Source organism: Talpa occidentalis, unplaced genomic scaffold (genome assembly GCF_014898055.3).
Source record: "Talpa occidentalis isolate TD23 unplaced genomic scaffold, MPIMG_talOcc4v2.1 talOcc4.8, whole genome shotgun sequence".
Taxonomy (NCBI): domain Eukaryota; kingdom Metazoa; phylum Chordata; class Mammalia; order Eulipotyphla; family Talpidae; genus Talpa; species Talpa occidentalis.
Window position 1 is genome coordinate 66,271,102 of NW_023605194.1, and position 17,880 is coordinate 66,288,981.

The window sequence follows — 17,880 nt, forward strand, 5'->3', positions numbered from 1 at the left end:
AAACACTACAAATATCACTCTGCAACTGAAGCTATGAGATGGAGAGGGGAAGCTGGGAAAACAAAGAGGGGAGGCGGTCCAATGGTGTAGGGTGAGGACTGAGAATGGTTGGTGGAGGCTGTGGTATGGAGACGTGTACCTGAGGTTGTGTGATCCTATGACTTCGAATCACATACAGAGTTGTAAACCGATGTTACTTCAATAGAATAAAAAAAAATCGATTAGTTTCACAACAGCTAAAATGTGGAAGTAACCAGCGTCTATAGACAGACGAATGAATAAAGAAAACATGGTATATTCAACGAATGGAATATTATTCAATCTAAAAAGGAAAGAAATTCTGGGGCCTCTATGGTGGCTCAGGGGTTAAAATCTCAGTGCTATCAAGCTATTCTCAGCCACTGGCATGCGTTCAATTCCCAGCCAGGGAGCTGACCCACATAGTGCAGCAGACCTGTCCTGTCTTGCCCACTACTCCCCTCAGCAGTGTATTTCAGTAAATGGCCTATTCTGCTCCCCACTCTGTCTCTGGTGAACCTTCTCACCCCTGCACCTCTGGCCTACACCCCAGTCCTTGTATGCATAAATAAATAAAAATAAATCTTTAAAAAAGGAAGGAAATTCTGACATTTACTTCAACGTGGATGAACCCTGAGGACCTTACACTATGCAAAATAAGCCAGACACAAAAAAGGTCAAATACTGTATGATTCCATTTATGTGAGGAGCTCAGACTAGTCAAATTCATAGCAACAGAAAGTAGAATGGTAGCTGCCAGGAGCTGGCAGAAAAGAGAGTTGGAAGTTACTGTTTCATCAAAAAGAGTTAGAAGAATGAATGGTGGTGATGGCTGCAATTTTTTATTTTTACTTTTTTTAAAAAGACTTATTTATTTATTTATCTATCTATCTATTTATTTATTTATTTATACATGCACTGGGTACAGTCAGAAGCGCGGGAGGGTGAGCGAATTCACCAGAGCCAGAGCAGGGAGCAGAGCAGGCAGAAGGACCGAAGTACACTGCTGAGGGGAGCAGCGGGCGAGACAGGAGAGGTCTGCTGGCTGCGCGCCATGTGGGACCCTCGCCCAGCAGCTGGGGATCGAACCGGTGTTGCAGAGGCTGCGGGCAGCTTCGCAGCCCAGCGCTCAACCCCTGCGCCTCCAGGGAGGCCCTATTTTTATTTTTTTTTAAGATTTATTTATCTATGCATACAAGAACTGGGGTACAGGCCAGAGGTGTGGGGGAAAGAGGATTCAGAGCAGAACAGGCAGACTGAGTGAAATACACTGCTGAAAGGAGCAGTGGGCAAGATAGGAGAGGTCTGCTGCGCCATGAGAGTTGCTCCCTGGCTGGCCGAGGATCGAACTCGTGCTGCAGAGGCTGCAGACAACTTCATACGTTGCATCTTATCCCCTTGCGCCACCAGGGAGGCCCGGCTGCAACGTTTTTAATATCACTGAGCTGTACTCCTAAAAGTGGCTAAGATGATAATTTTTATGTTATAGGGGTTTTTTTTAGCATATGTAACACAAAAGAAAAATAAAAAAGCAGCTAAAGGGAAGTCGTGGACCTCGGTGAATTTCTAATAACCTGGTGTAAATAGTGAACATCAGACCTGGAGGCAGCCATTGGGTAGGGTGTCATGTAAACACATGTCTGTAGTTGGGTGGTGACAGTGAGGAGCACAATCTGCAGGAGAGAAAGTCACCCCTGAGGATACAGTCATCCCAAAGACCTCATTACATTCACCCCCACATAAGACATTCCCTGGTCTTCCGCCCCCCTCTGCCCCTCACACATACACACACTTTCACTTAAATTTTTAATGCTCAGTTATTTATGAAAGTGAATATTCAGGTATTAACTAAAAATCCAATTGCTGTGTCTGAGTGTTATTTACAGGGCTCAGCTGGTTAGATTTAACAGTCATTTCTTGCAATCATGGAACTTTTAGTCACTCAGGAATTCAGAGTCCCAAGTGGTAACCATTACACCATGGGAACTAGTCTCTTGGGGTTTCAAGAATGCCAGAAATTACGTGAAATCAGGAATTCAGCTTGTTGGCCTTGATGTGTTAAAATCTGATTAAATAGACAAAGCATCAATCTCCATCCTTCTGTTTCATTATACCATAATAGGTTGAAGTTAGTATTGGACAAATGTATAATGACGTGTCCATCATCATACTATCACACACAGTAGATTTGTTGCCCTGAACATCCTCTCGTGCTCTGCCTACTCATCCCTGCTCCTCCCAGCCCTTGGGAATCAGTCATTTTTACAGTTTTATTTTCTAGAATGTTATATGGTTGGAATCCTACAGTATGTAGTCTTTTAACATTGGCTTAAATATGCATTTAAGGTGTCACCGTATCTTTTCATGCTTTAGAGTGCATTTCTTTTTTTTTTTTAAATAGAGGCATGTTTTATTTATTTGTTTGTTTGTTTGTTTTGTTTATACATGCACTGGGTACAGTCAGAAGCTCGGGAGGGTGAGAGAATTCACCAGAGCCAGAGCGGGGAGCAGAGCAGGCAGAAGGACCGAAGTACACTGCTGAGGGGAGCAGCGGGCGGCAGGGGAGGTCTGCGCGCCATGTGGGACCCTCCTCTGATGGCCGGGGAGCAGCCGGGGATCGAACTGGCGCCTCAGAGGCCGCGGGCAGCTTCGCAACCCAGCGCTCTACCGCTGCACCACTGGGAAGGCCCCTAGAGTGCATTTCTTTTTAGTGCTGAATAGCATTCCATTATCTGTATGAATCACAATTTATCCATTCACCAACTGGAGGCCATCTCAGTTACTTCCAGTGGTTTTTTATTAATGGTATGATGTCTTTTGAGAGGTGAGGTGTGAGTTTAGGGGCATTCATTTGGAACACCTAACTATGGGTGTTCCCAGTACAACAGTCTACTATGTGGTCTCCCCAGTGAATTTAGAAAATTAAGGAAGCCCTTAATTTTGCAGCCCTTCAGCCCTGCAAGTTTGGCTTCAAGGTGGATACGAAACAATAGTGCCATCTAGTGGTTGACTGTGACAGCCATAGCCCAGCTCTCTTGCCAGGTGGTGCTGCTCAGTGGATGCAGTGTTTCAGGCCTAGATATTCCCCTAGAGTTAGCACAGCCAGGTGAGAAAAGACAGAATGCCAAGTGACAGTATTTTCTCAAAGTGGGTGCTATATAACCCGATGCGCTGAGCAGCCTCTGACCTACATGGGCACAGGTAATAAGAATGTCACCAGATCCCTCAGTGGGGCCGTGCTCCATGCTCTGTGTAAAATCGTCCACTGGCTCTCCCCTCAAGGTCCACGCAGGTGTGTACTACCCATGGATAGTCACATAATGGAACGTTGTGCCTTTCCAGGAGTGAATGTGGTTGGTGTGAGAAGGGAGGAAATACAGTCATCTGTTTGGGGGCATTTAGGTTTTTTCCATAGCTTGGCTACTGTATATAGTGCTTCAATGAACATAGGGGTGCAGGTTTCCTTTTGAATCGTGTTTTTATGTCCTTTGGGCAGATTCCTAGAAGTGAGTCACATGGTAGCTTCATTTGCAGTAATTTGAGGAATTTCCACACAACTTTCTATAGTGGCTGGACCAGTTTGCACTCCCACAGTTGTAAGAGGGTCGCTTTTCTTCACATCCTTGCCAGCATTTGTTGTTGCTAGTTCTTTTTTTTTTTTTTTAATATGGGCCATTCTCACTGGTTTAAGATGGTATCTTATTGTGGTTTTGATATGCATGTCCCTGATTCTAAGTGATGCTAAGTATTTTTTCATATACCAGTTGGGCATTTGCATCGCCTCTTTGGAAAGGTGTCTTTTTAGCTCTTCTGCCCATTTTTTTTGAGACATACAACAGGAGAAGAGGAGGAAGAGGGGTCAAAACAGGAGAGGAAAGAGCACATGGGACTATGGTAACGGCTTATGGGGGCTGTGGTGGTGGAAGATTTATGGGGACTATACCTGAGGGAGAAATCAAATATTGTGCAAAAATAAACAACGATGTAAGAAAATAAATAAATAAATAAAATAAGAAGAGGGAAGGAAATCCTGGTGCGAGCCACAACATAGATGAGCCTAGACGAAATTGTGCTAAATGAAAGAAGCCAGACACAAAAGGACAAATTCATAGAGACAGGAAGCAGAATAGAGGTTGCCAGAGCCTGGAGGAGGAGAAGTGGGAAGTCAGTGTTCAAATTTGCCAATACAGAGTTATAGTTTTGGATGATGAAAAGCTCTGGAACCATAGTGGTAACGGTTGTAGAGAATAATATGAATGTACTTAATGCCACAAAATTGCACACTTAAAAACAGTTAAAATGGGACCTCCTTGGTGGCGTAGGGGCTAAGTCTCAGCACTAAGGCCTGAGTTCGACCCCTGGACAGGGAGCTACCCAGCACGAGTTCCATCCCAGCGACCCGCATGGCGCAACAGACCTCTCCTGTCTCACCCACTGCTCCCTTTAGCAATGTATTTCAGTCAGTCTGCCTGTTCTGTTCCCCACTCTGTCTCTGGTGAATCCTCTATTTTGTCACAATAATAAGCAGAGGAATAAGGGCTGTATAGTATTAACCAAATTATAACAACCAAACACTGGCCAGTAAGGGATGAATGGCTTGCATCACCTCAGTTCTACTAAGGATAGGGCCTTCAATTGACCACTGGGTTAGGATTTGAGGCAATGAGATGCCAATTGGCCTTTCTGGGCTCAAAACAGGGCAAATTGAGTTATTAAATTGAGGAACAGGGGGCAATCACCTCTTACTATATCAAGTGTAATGGATTTCAATCTTTGAAGTCCCTGGGTTAGTGTAACTTGGGCCATATTAACAAATTTAATGGCTCAGGTATGTCCTAGGGGTCTGACTTGGCGAGGCCAACAACAAGGGGCAAAGGTTTTATTTTATTCCCATTAGAGCATTCATTCCTATAATGGGAAACTCCAGAGGAGAAGCTTGAGTCACTGAGACATCAGGTCAGGGTAAGGTGGATTTGTTTGCCTAGAATCTTATATGCAGCAATGCCCTAGGGAGCAAAGGGAATTCCATCCTTAAATTTATAGAATTTCCAGGGAATCAATGTCAATCAAGTCCATGAAAGATTGCGCAGTGTGTGGTGATGAATGGACCATTGTTTGTATAGGGGAATTGTCCTTGATGGTGGCCAGGGCCCCAGGGCCTACCGTGCCCCTGATAAGGTTGGAATGGTTGCTTGAGTTCAGGGGACCCAACAGGAGGCCTAAAACTTGAGGGTTTGGATTTGGGGACGGGGGTTTGATGTCCTATAGAATTCGTCATAGAAAAGGCTGACACTCCTGGGGTCTTGCTGGGAATCTGATTATTGGTGAACCTCATGTTGCAAATTTGCCAATAACAGGTTGGGGGGCAGTCTCAGAGATTCTGAAATGGGGGTTTTCCTTGGTAGTAGGTTTTGGTGCTTTGGGATGAGAAGATTGAATCTTGGGCTCCCTGCTTAATTCCAGGCTACATGAAAGTTCTCATTTATAGTGGCCACTGACATGTCCAAGGGAGACATCCAGTCTTAGAATTTATAGGCTCTTCTCTGAGATATAATTACTAGGTGTTTGTATTGAGAGTCTTTCTTCTTGAGCATCTTTGGGGTTAGTGCCCATTTCATTTTATCTGTCATACTTTTCCATTGCCAACTCAAACCCTAAACTATGGACCAGAGTAGGATTTGGCAGGCTATGGCCCAGCAGCCAAATCTGGCTGGTAGCATGTTTTCATCAACAGAGGTTGACTAACACACACAGACACACACACACATACAAATACACACACACGTCTTGCTTAGGACTTCCAGTCCTTGAGCACTCAGCAAAGTTATATACCCATTAAATTGGGTAGACTTGCTTTAATAATTGGCATCCTTCTCCAAAAGTACCCATTGGGTGAGGGTATGCTCATGATTAACTGGGACAGTAAGGGCATCTATTTTTCAAGCCATCATCACTGATGGAGCAAAGGGAAGGTCAAGGTCATATCTATGGATGTCACAAAGTTGGACAAGACATGAACTTTCTCATGAGCCTGGTATAATTTCCTGTGTATAAAATTATTAGTTTGCAGAGAATGAGATATGCTGGTCAATTAGACCTCTTGACAGTATTAAAAGTCAGTTCAGAGTTAGTATAACGCAGCCACAAAAGTCGGTTTGTGTCTTTTTCGTGGTCTAAATTTGTGGTTAAGGGGGTCCTCTCTGGTGGTGCAAGGGGTTGAGACACAGCACTATGAAGCTATCCATGGCCACAGCAGCACAAATTTGATCCCTGGCCAGGGAGGTGACCCACATGGCACAACAGACCTCTCCTGTCTCTCCCGCTGCTTCCCTCAGCAGCGTATTTCAGTCAGTTTGCCTGTTCTGTTCCCCACTCTGTCTCTGGTGAATCTTCTCACCCTTACACCTCTGGCTTGTATCCCAGTTCTTACATGCATAAATAAATAAATCTTAAAAAAATAAATTAGTGATTAAAATTTGAAATTCTGTGGAGTCAAATTGCAGACATCTATTTTCTCCTTGTCCAGTTGTGTGTGTGTGTGTGTGGTTTCAGGATCTACTTCAGAGATATCTTTCATCCCCTACAGGTCATTTAGTGTATCCTACATCCCGTATGATGCACAGTAAGTCCTCACTTCATGTCCTGGGCAGGTTCTTGGAAACTGTGACTTTAAGTGAAATATATAATGAAACCAATTTGACCACAGGCTGATTGAGATAAAGGTGATTTAGGTCCCTATGAGGTCGGTTTGGTCATAAAAACATCACCAAGAGGCCTCCCTCATGGTGCAAGGGGTTAAGTCTCAGCACTATGAAGCTGTTCGCAGCAACTGCAGCACCGAGTTTGATCCCTGGCCAGGGAGCTGACCCACATGACTCACCCGCTGCTCCCCTCAGCAGTGTATTTCAGTAGATCTGCCTGTTCTGCTCCCCACTCTGTCTCTGGTGTATCCTCTCACCCCATGTACTTCTGGCCTACACTCCAGTTCTTGTATGCATAAATAAATAAATCTAAAAAAAAAATCACCAAGCTTCTAAATACAGACTCAAAACACATCTATTAAACAATGATTTGTATTCATTCATTCATTCACTCATTTTCTAATCCACTTATTCCTATTCAGGCTCACAGGTGACCAGAGTCTCTCCTGGCAGCTCAGGACTCCAGGTGGAGCCCTCCCTGGATAGCACACCTGCCCCTCACAGGGGGCACACTCATCCTCACCCCACCCTGACTGGGACAACTGAAACACACCAGCGGACCTCAAGTGCCCATCTTTAGGAGGCGGGAGGAAAGCAAAGTACCCAGAGAAAACACACGCAGCGTGAGGAGAGCATGCAGACTCCACACAGATAGTGGTCGTGGCCAAGAATTGCATTTTTCTCCTCAACATTATACCAAAATGACATTGAATGACATGACATTATGAGGACCTGTGGCACCCATAATTGAGGGCAGCCTCTTCCAGGGAGTTCCAGTCAATGTGGTCGGTGTTTGGGCACCTCACAGCAGAACTACCTTGTTGACTTTGGGGCCCAGGTTAGAGCTGTGCTTGTCCAGGTCCTTTAGCATAATTATGAAATTATCCCATTTGGATTATAGTGTTCATAGGCTCTTTAGGAAGGCCCTCGGGTAAAACTTTCAGGTCAATTTTATTTATTTTTTTTTTTATAGAGGCATGCTTTATTTATTTATTTATTTGTTTGTTTTTTGTTTGTACATGCACTGGGTACAGTCAGAAGCGTGGGAGGGTGAGAGAATTCACCAGAGCCAGAGCGGGGAGCAGAACAGGCAGAAGGACCGAAGTACACTGCTGAAGGGAGCAGCGGGCGGCAGGAGAGGTCTGCACGCCATGTGGGACCCTCCTCTGGTGGCCGGGGAGCAGCCGGGGATCGAACCGGCGCCGCAGAGGCTGCGGGCAGCTTTGCAACCCAGCGCTCAACCGCTGCGCCACCAGGGAGGCCCCCTCAGGTCAACTTTAAAAAAAAAAAAACAAGAATTTTTTTTTAGCAGTTTTAGGTTTGCAGCAAATTTGAGCAGAAAGTTGAGATTCCTGGTACCCCCTGCATCCTAACAGCACAGCTTCCCCAACAATGAACAGCCCCACCAGAGTGGGACATCTGTCACAAATGATGCACCCACGTCATCGTCTGGTGAAGAAAGTTTACATGGGAGTTCACTCCTGGCCTTGCACAAATGTGTAACGACATATAACCATCATTGTAATTTTTTTTTTTTTTTTGTGGGACCCTCGCCAGTGGCTGGGAATGAACCAGTGCTGCAGAGGCTGCAGGCAGTCTCAACCGCCGCGCCACTGGGGGAGGGGCACCATCATTGTAATTTTACACAGTTTTGACACTGCTCCCCAAATCCTCCATATTCTACCTGTTCGTTTCTTCCTGCTAACTCCTGGCGGCCAATCATCTTTATTGTCTCCATAGTTTTGCCTTTCCAGAATGTCGTGTAGTTGGAATCTTACACATTGACTTCTTCCACTTAGTAAAACACATTAAATTTCCCTTGTCTTGTCACGACTTGGCAGCTCATTGTTTTAGTGCTGACTAACCCCATTGTCTGTATGGACCACAGTTTTATTTTTTTAAAGATTTATTTATTTATGCATATAAGAACTGAGGTACAGGTCAGAGGTGCAGGGGTGGTGGTGGTGGTGGTGAGAGGATTCACCAGAGACAGAGCGGGGAACAGAGCAGGCAGACTGACTGAAATACACTGCTGAGGGGAACAGCAGGCGAGACAGGAGAGGTCTGTTGCGCCATGCGGGTCGCTGGGATGGAACTCGTGCTGCAGTGGCTGCAGATAGCTTCACAGTGCTGTGCTGAATCCCTTGCGCCACCAAGGAGGCCCTTCTCTCTTACTTTGACTTCTATTCTTTGGGGCCTTTGACTCCTGTCCCTAAAGAATTCACACAACACTGCTCCTAGAGACTCAGCATGCTACATTCTTACCAACTGCCCTTATTCTACTGAACAGGTTGGGAATCACGGTTGCTTCCTTAGGGACCAAAGGCCCAACAACAAAATAACTGATGTAAGCCAGGAAATGCCAAAATTAACATCCAAATAAGATTAAAACCACTAAAGCCATTGAAGCTCTTAAAGAGAATCAAGGCTTTTTCTGACTGGCTGACCCAGCATGAGACCATCTAAGGGACCATCCCCCACGACATCTAAAATGACCTTTACAGGGACTCCCTGGTGGGGCAAGGGGTTAAGACTCAACCTATGAAGCTATCCGCAGCCACTGCAGCACGAGTTCAATCCCCGACCGGCCAGGGAAAAACCCACATGGTGCAGCAGACGTCTCCTAACTCACCTGTTGCTCCCCTCAGCAGTGTATTTCAGTCAGTCTGGCTGTTCTGTTCCCCACTCTGTCTCTGGTGAGTCCTCTCACCCCCCACATTGCTAGCCTGTACCCCAGTTCTTCTATGCTTAAATAAATAAATCTTTAAAAATTAAAAAAAAAAAAATGTCCGTTGGAGAGAGACACCTGTTGTTTCACCTGGAATTCAAACAAATACCCAGAAAGTCCATTGACATCTCCTGGCTATCCCGTGTATATTCTTCCTAGGTCTTCTCATTCTCACTATGGTTTTCTGCATAAGCTTTTGGGTCTTAATACTTATGTTCCAACAAGTTCAGCATCAATGAATGAGAAATGGCTTATTTCAATTACCAACGAGACCTCAGTCTGCTGTGTGTTTTTCCCAATACCACCAAGAAATGAACTCAATTTTAACACTACCTGGAGATAGTGACAGATCCCACAGGTTAAGGGCTCAACTCTCTAAGACTGCCTCCTCTTCAAGCCCAGGCTTCCACCGGTGCTTCCGACCTTGGCTTCAAGTCAGAGGTTCCCATGACCTTGGGTTCAAATAATTTGCTAGAGCAGCTCACAGAACTTAAGAAAATAGTTTACTTAAAAGATTTCTGGCTTCTTTTTTTTTTTTTTAACAAGAACTATGTTTTTTTTAAAGATTTATTTATTTATGCAAACAAGAACTGGGGTACAGGCCAGAGGTGCAGGGACAGGGGTGGGGGTGTGGTGGTGAGAGGATTCACCAGAGACAGAGTGGGGAACAGAACAGGCGGATTGACTGAGGGGAGCAGTGGGCCAGACAGGAGAGGTCTGCTGTGCCATGTGGGTAGCTCCCTGGCTGGCTGGGGATTGAACTCCTACAGAGGCTGAGGATAGCTTCACTGTGCTGTGCTTAACTCCTTGGGCCACCAGGGAGTCCCTGATTTCTGGTTTCTTATAAAAGGAACAGCCAGCTGGAAGAGATGCACAGGGCAAGGGGCATGGGAAGGACATGGAGTTTCCAAGCCCTCTCCAGGTGTGCTACTCCCCCCATATCTCCACCTGTTCACCAACCTGGAAACTCTCCAAACCTGTTCTTTTGGGTTTTGATGGCGGCTTCACTACTTAGGCATGATGGATGAGATCACGGGCCATGGGTGACTGACTCCATCTCCATCTCCTCTCCCCTTCCAGGAGGTGGAGATGAGACTGAAAGTTCCAACCCTCTAATCACAAGGTTGGCTCCCCTAGCAGCTGGCCCCATCCTTAGGTGACCTAAGGGTTTCTTTTTTTTTTTTTTAATTTATTTATTTATTTGTTTTGTTTGTTTGTTTATACATGCACTGGGTACAGTCAGAAGCGCGGGAGGGTGAGAGGATTCACCAGAGCCAGAGCGGGGAGCAGAGCAGGCGGCCGAGGAGCAGCCGGGGATCGAACCGGCGCCACAGAGGCCGCGGGCAGCTTCGCAACCCAGCGCTCAACCGCCGGGGAGGCCCTGACCTAAGGGTTTCTTGAAGTAACCTTATCAACACAACAAAAGAAACCTCTACTGCTCTCACTTAGGATAATTCCAGAGTTTTGGGAGCTCTCTGATAGGAATGCGGACAAAAACCAAACACACATCTCTTATAAATCACAACATCACCATCAAGGGTGAACTGGAGTCTGAACCCACCCCAAGGCTCTGGACTTTGCACTGCTCACTGCTCACACATCACCTCCTCCAGTGGCCCCTCCTCCTTTCTCCCTCTCCCACTCCTTCTGCATGCTCCCCACCCTACACGCTTCCAGCAGCTGGTCAGAAGGTGGCGCTTGAAGAGCAGTAGTGGCTCGATGACAACCAGGAGGAACCAAGTGTCAGAAAGGCTCCACAGAAATATGGGAGCAAAGGCCAAACTAGATGGTGTCATCAGTGTTGATGGCAATCACCTCACCATAAAAACCAAGAGCACTTTGAAAACAATACCATTTTCATGTAATCTGGGAGAGAAGTTTGAAGAAACTGTAGCTGATGGCAGAAAAACTCAAACTGTCTGCAACTTTACAAACATTGGTTCAACATCAGAAATGGGATGGGAGCGAGGGGTAAGAACAAGAAAACCAGAGGATGGGAAATAGTGGTGGAATGCGTCACAACAAACAACTCACCTATACTTGGGTCTGTGATAGAGTAAAAATTCCATTGTCATTTTGCTTCTTCTTTTTTTTTTTTAAGATTTATTTATTTATTTATACAAGCACTGGGGTACTGTCAGAAGCTCGGGAAGGTAAGAGAATTCACCAGAGCCAGAGCGGGGAGCAGAACAGGCAGAAGGACCGAAGTACACTGCTGAGGGGAGCAGCGGGCACGGCAGGAGAGGTCTGTGCTCCAAGTGGGACCCTCGCCGGGGGTCCAGGGATCAGACCCACGCTGCAGAGGCTGCGGACAGCTTCGCAACCCAGTGCTCGACCCAGTGCTCAACCGCTGCACTGCTGGGGAGGCCCCTCCATTGTCATTAGCCGCAAGGATGAATAAGCTCAGCTCAATCAACAAATCTTTGTGCTCCTTTTTTAAAATTACTGTATTCAATTAGCTTTTTTTTTTTTTTTTTTAAAGATTTATTTATTTATTTATACAAGCACTGGGTACAGTCAGAAGTGCGGGAGGGTAAGAGAATTCACCAGAGTCAGAGCGGAGAGCAGAGCAGGCAGACTGACAAAATACACTGCTGAGGGGAGCAGCAGGCGGCAGGAGAGGTCTGTGTGCCATGTGGGACCCTCACCCGGTGGCTGGGGATCGAACCAGTGCCGCAGAGGCTGCGGGCAGCTTCACAACCTAGCACTCAACCGCTGAACCACCAGGGAGGCCCTCAATTAGCTTTTTTAAAAAAATATTTATTTATTTATGCATACAAGAGCTGGGGTAGAGGCCAGAGATGCAGGGGGTGAGAGGATTCACCAGAGACAGAATGGGGAGCAGAACAGGCAGATCCACTGAAATACACTGCTGAGGGGAGCAGGGGGCAAGCCAGGAGAGTCTGCTGCGCCATGTGGGTAGCTCCCTGGACGGGAACTCATGTTGCAGTGGCTGCAGGTTGCTTCACAGTGCTGTGTCTGAACCCCTTGAGCCACCAGGAAGGCCCGGGCCTTGTCTTTTACCTGGAGACTTGTCCTTTTCCTGGGCGAGGACCTGTGCTCCTGGGCCACAGCAGACCAGACAGCTCAAGTCCCCAGGGGCAACTGGGAGGTAGGTAGCAAGGCCGAGCTCTTCAGGAACCTCTTGCAGGGCAGGTGTGGAGTGGTTCTCCAGACTCCTTGATTTTGGGAATCCCTGTGGTACAGGAGATTGTCCTGTTCTCCAGACAGGTGTGGACTCTGGGTTCTGTGCCTCCTTATTCACACTCATTGTCCCATCCATTCTGATGACTGTCATATAATGCGGCTTCTGAGTCTAATAATTCTGGCACTGGGAACCCTGGTCCCGGCCAGTGTCAGTGGAGTAGTTCCCCGGAGGGGACAGACACCAGCAGGTGGTTGGTTCAGCTCCTCTTGTCTCCTTTCATGGTTTCCAGTCCTGCCCTGGGTCCCCAGTCACAGCTCTGATGTTTTCCACCCTGCGTTGGAAAAGGAGGAGGCCTTACTCACATTGTACACATCTCTGGACCAGGGGTTTGGGTCCCCGGGCCCCAAGATGTCGTAGGTGGAGCTCATGTGAGAGGTTGCCACACCAGCTTGTCTCACAGTCTTACCTCTCTTGATTCTGACCATGCTCTGTTTGGGTCCGTCCCAGACAATGACTGTGTCCAGGGCTTTGATTTGTCTCTTTCAGCTCCTAGAAGTCTGCAGCAGGGGTGCCTGAATTATGGATGCACAGAGAGGAACCCCCACTCTAGTGGCCACCCCTGGCCCACATGGAGGCAGGGGCTGTATTCAATAATCTTTATCACAAATATTTCACATGCAACTGTTTCAAAATGTTAGTTTCACTAGACCCATCCCTGTGATTAGTAATAAATGTGTTTGTGCTAACAACAACAACAACAAAAAAAAAAAGAGTCTTGAGTCCATTTTTGATGTTAGATGACTGATAGCAGTCAAGGCCCACTTTCCCTCTGCCCCTAAGGGACAGCTGGTACAGAAGCCCTCCTGACCCCTCCTATACTCTTAGGACTTAAATCTGGGGTCCCTTGCCCCAGTCCTCACTTGGAAACTTGCTTTGGGCCAGTATGAAGGCCAGATGGCATACTCGGGAGCTACTTGCACCTCTGTTTTCCCCATGAGTTCTTTGGATGACTGACAAGCTTTCTTTCAAGTAGCCCTGTTGTGTGGCATGTCATCAGCCGCTGCATCCATCCAGCCCATTGTTAATTGGAAACGAAGTCTCAATGATTGTTAGACAAAGAGTTTATTAGATAATCAAAGTTGAGGAGCTGAACCAGGAAGCAATCTGACAGTTTTACTCTGAGAGTTGTTCCAATAGTTTGGCATTAAAAATGTAATTATTCTTGATAGGAGGGCCTTCTAGCTCTAAGTTGTCCTGACCTAAAGATATGCTGATGCTAGAAGAAGGCCATGCAGGATTTAATTTCTTACTTTCCAAAGAATGCACTACAGAGAAAGCTGGGTGACCGTTATTACGTTTTCTTATATCTGGCTCCTTGGTCTTCAGTGGGCATGAAAAGACTGCTTTTACTCTTGTGTGACCGATAGGATAGAGTCTGTTCACACCTTAAGTCTATGACTTGGCTTTTTTCTCTTGCCTCTAGATGGGGGGAGTACCCAGAAATTTTTGTAATATGTTCACACCATTCATCGGACGTGGGTCCATTACACTTTTGTGGGTTGACCACAAAATAACTGCCTCATGGTCAGAATGGGCGGGTTTGGAGATGCCACTTTCCGTGATCTTTATCGTGTGCTCTTGGTCACAGAGTACACATCCTGCTTGGGGTGTTTGGTGGGCTCCTCAATGAACTCAAGTGAACAGAGGGTTAATGAGAGTTAAGGCATTTTCCTTGTTGGCTCAGGTTGCCAAGTCATAGGACACAGGATCAGATCACCTTGTACACTAGCTTCTTGGCCGTAAATGAAAGCTAGATGAGATATGAACCATGCACATCACATGCTTCAATGTTTCCCCGAAGGTATTTTTCCCACTGAGAGGATGTTTGACAAGGCTGGCTCGGGGAACAGACATTCCTGAAGACCCGCTCCACAACATTGCTATGTAATTTCACCTCACTGTCCCTCTATCAGACATGCTTTAGAACTGCTAGTTTCACCACCTCCTTTTCTTGTCACAAGGGAGAAAATACTTTTGTGCAGTGTCTTTAATTTGGCCCAGACACCCATCAAGAGAACATACCTGTTGAGTTGGTTACATTTGCACTGTGCTGGTGCTGAGCTGTGGGCCACTTGCTCATTCCTGCTGAGCCTTTGATACAGATTTGAGTCACATTTGGGGAAGAGTAGAAGATTGAAGCTCTATCAGGTTCTATGGGGAGAGGCCTTGATTCTCAGATAATTGTCAAGAGAAGCATTAACCGGAGAGTAACCCCCTTCTATTGAGTGCTCAGGGGGAAACAGATACCCTGTGCAGCATGAGGGCACTGGGCAGTCGCTGTTCGAGGACCAGCTGTTACAGGGTGATGTGCTAAGGGCCACACTCCTAAGAACAGGGACCCTGAGGCCTAAAGGGCTTTGTAGCCACTGCCACCCATGCCTCTGCTGTGACAGAATCCAGATTCTTGGGGCGATGTATGAAAGGGAAGGTGTTCTGTGGCACAAACACTTAGCTAAAATGGCCCCAAATGTTTTATCCTGGGCCCTCCTAAAGGACCTGGGACACTTGGGCAGGAAATAACTGACTCAGACGTAAGCTGTACATTCCAAAAAAAGGCCCTTCTCTCACTTCTGAACACTGCACATTCCGCCAGTTAAGAGCAATGTGTGTACCTGAGATGGATTATGCTGTATAGTTTTGATCAGGTGAGTTTATCCTGAGAAAGTGGTTTATTGTGAACAGCTGTTTTTACTCTGGGGCAGAGGGCCGTCCAAGTGGTGGGCATCAGTCACAAGGATGCGGCATGCCCGTGTGACTGACCCTGGACACTAGGCTCAGGTAAGCTTTCCTTGTCAGCAGCCCTTGGCTCATGTTGTTACATTATTGCTGGGAAAGTGAAGCGTGTCACAACTCCACTGAGAGAGGGCATCTGGGGTTGTGTGCCTGGGCTCTGCTGGCCATTGTCCAGCACCTCTTTCCTTTGGGGATTTGTATCTATCCTTTTGCTCTAACAAACCACAACTATTCCTGAGTCTAAGTTCTTCTAGTGAATCTGCCAGCCTGAAGGTCCTCAGGTCCTGGGGACCCCAACCTAGCAACACAACCCGATGGAGCTCACCCTGGAAGGCATCGCAGTGACTATCGGTCTCCACCAGTGCAGCTGTGGAACCACATGCTGAAGGTACGTCTGATCCCAGTGTGGCCTGGGGCTCCTACAGGCGAGTCCTAATACTGAGTCAATGCCCTGTAGGAAGGTGGATCCACCATGAACAGCGGGAGCTACTTGTACCTACAACCACCTCCAAATACAACTCTATAAGGGGAAGAAGTGGAAATGGAGACATCTCCAATTTGACCTCACTGAAAATCCAAATTTTTAATAACATAAACAATGCAGTTAGAATATGAAAAGCATGCTAGTTGACTTTTGCACCTAAATGATATTTTTTGGCTTTGAACTAACTTTAACTTCTGTTGGGATGTGCAGGTTGGCCTGGAAGATATGAGCCAATGTAAAAAGAGGCAACCTTTTTATTTCCAAGAATGACGGTTGACCTGGAAACCCCATAAACTTATAAACCATTAAGAATTTCTAGACTAACAGTCATTAGCTATAAAATATACAAAAACATATATGCAATCAATATATCTTAGAAAAAAATTTCACAAAATTAAACTAAACTTGAATAAGCATAAGAACAGATACAAAGAAAACTTTTGATGGCTGGAGGCAGATGTGAATGAACAATTATCTACCACATTCTTTGACGTGAAGATTTAATGTTACAGAGAACCATATTAATTCAAAAATTAGTCAGTTCTAAACAAAATCTCAGTGAGATATGCAGAGGCATGGAAGGGTTGAGTTTTTTGTTTTTTTTAAAGATTTATTTATTTATGCATACAAGAACTGTGGTGTAAGCCAGAGGTGTGGGGGGTGAAAGGATTCACCAGAGACAAGACTGGGGAGCAGAACAGGTAGGTCCACGGAAACACACTGCTGAGGGGAGCAGTGGGCGAGACAGAAGAGATCTGTTGTGCCATTTGGGTTTCTCCCTGGCTGGCTGGGCATTGAACTTGGGGTGCAGTGACTGGTGATAGACTGATGGTGCTGTCTTTAACCCCTGCACCACCAGGGAGAAGGGGTTGAGGTCTGAGGACATGATTCCTTGATTAAATCAACTTTTTACAAACCCGCTTAAAATGTGGTCCTGGTCTTACTGTAGATTAAATTATGAAGTTAGACAGGTCTACAGAGCAGTGAGTAATGCAATTAAAGAATGAGGTAGGGACCTTGGACCTTACATCCCCAAGAAGATAGACTTAAGAGTTAAATGTAAACTATGTAACCAAAGAAGAATTAAGGAAGGGGCTTTCTAAGTACTAGAGAAAATTATAAAATTAAAAAATTCAAATAGCCCTTATTCACAGAATCTGAGAACTGCACACTAAAAATGTAGTAACAAAGAGAGAAAATGTATGTGTCAAGGCAATATGTGTGCTTGTGTTTATGTATGTATATGTATATGTGTGTCCATTTATCTACAAATAATTGGAATAATGGATAAAAGACAGGAGTAAAGTCAGATGAACAGAAAAAGGTTAAAAAAACTAATAATAATAAAATTTCTGATGTATGAAAATGGCAGTTACAGTGAGGGTGATGCCAAGCTGAAGAAGGTGTGGGAGGTGTCCACCCCACCCCCATCCCAAGAGGAGATAAGCTACACGTGAATAAAAACTAGGAGCATCGTGCTTGTTCAGCCTGGAAACACAAACATCTCTATAGTATTCATGGCCTCTGTCCGTTAACTCCACTTCTTAGAATGTATCTTGAGAGATAATCAAGATGGGCATACAAGTTGATGTTCCAGAATAATTTATAGGTACAGCTAATTATGATTTTTTTTAAAAAAAGATTTATTTATTTATTTATTTATACAAGCACTGGGTACAGTCAGAAGCGTGGGAGGGCGAGAGAATTCACCAGAGCCAGAGCGGGGAGCAGAGCAGGCAGAAGGACCGAAGTACACTGCTGAGGGGAGCAGCGGGCGGCAGGAGAGGTCTGCGCGCTATGTGGGACACTCCTCTGGTGGCCGGGGAGCAGCCGGGGATCGAACCAGTGCTGCAGAGGCTGCGGGCAGCTTCACAACCCAGCGCTCAACCGCTGCACCATTGGGGAGGCCCTAATTATGATTTTTGACAATAAAGAAACAGATAAATCAATAGAAAATAATGTAGCCATCAACAGTTTTTGGAAAATATAACATAAAAAAGCGCATCAT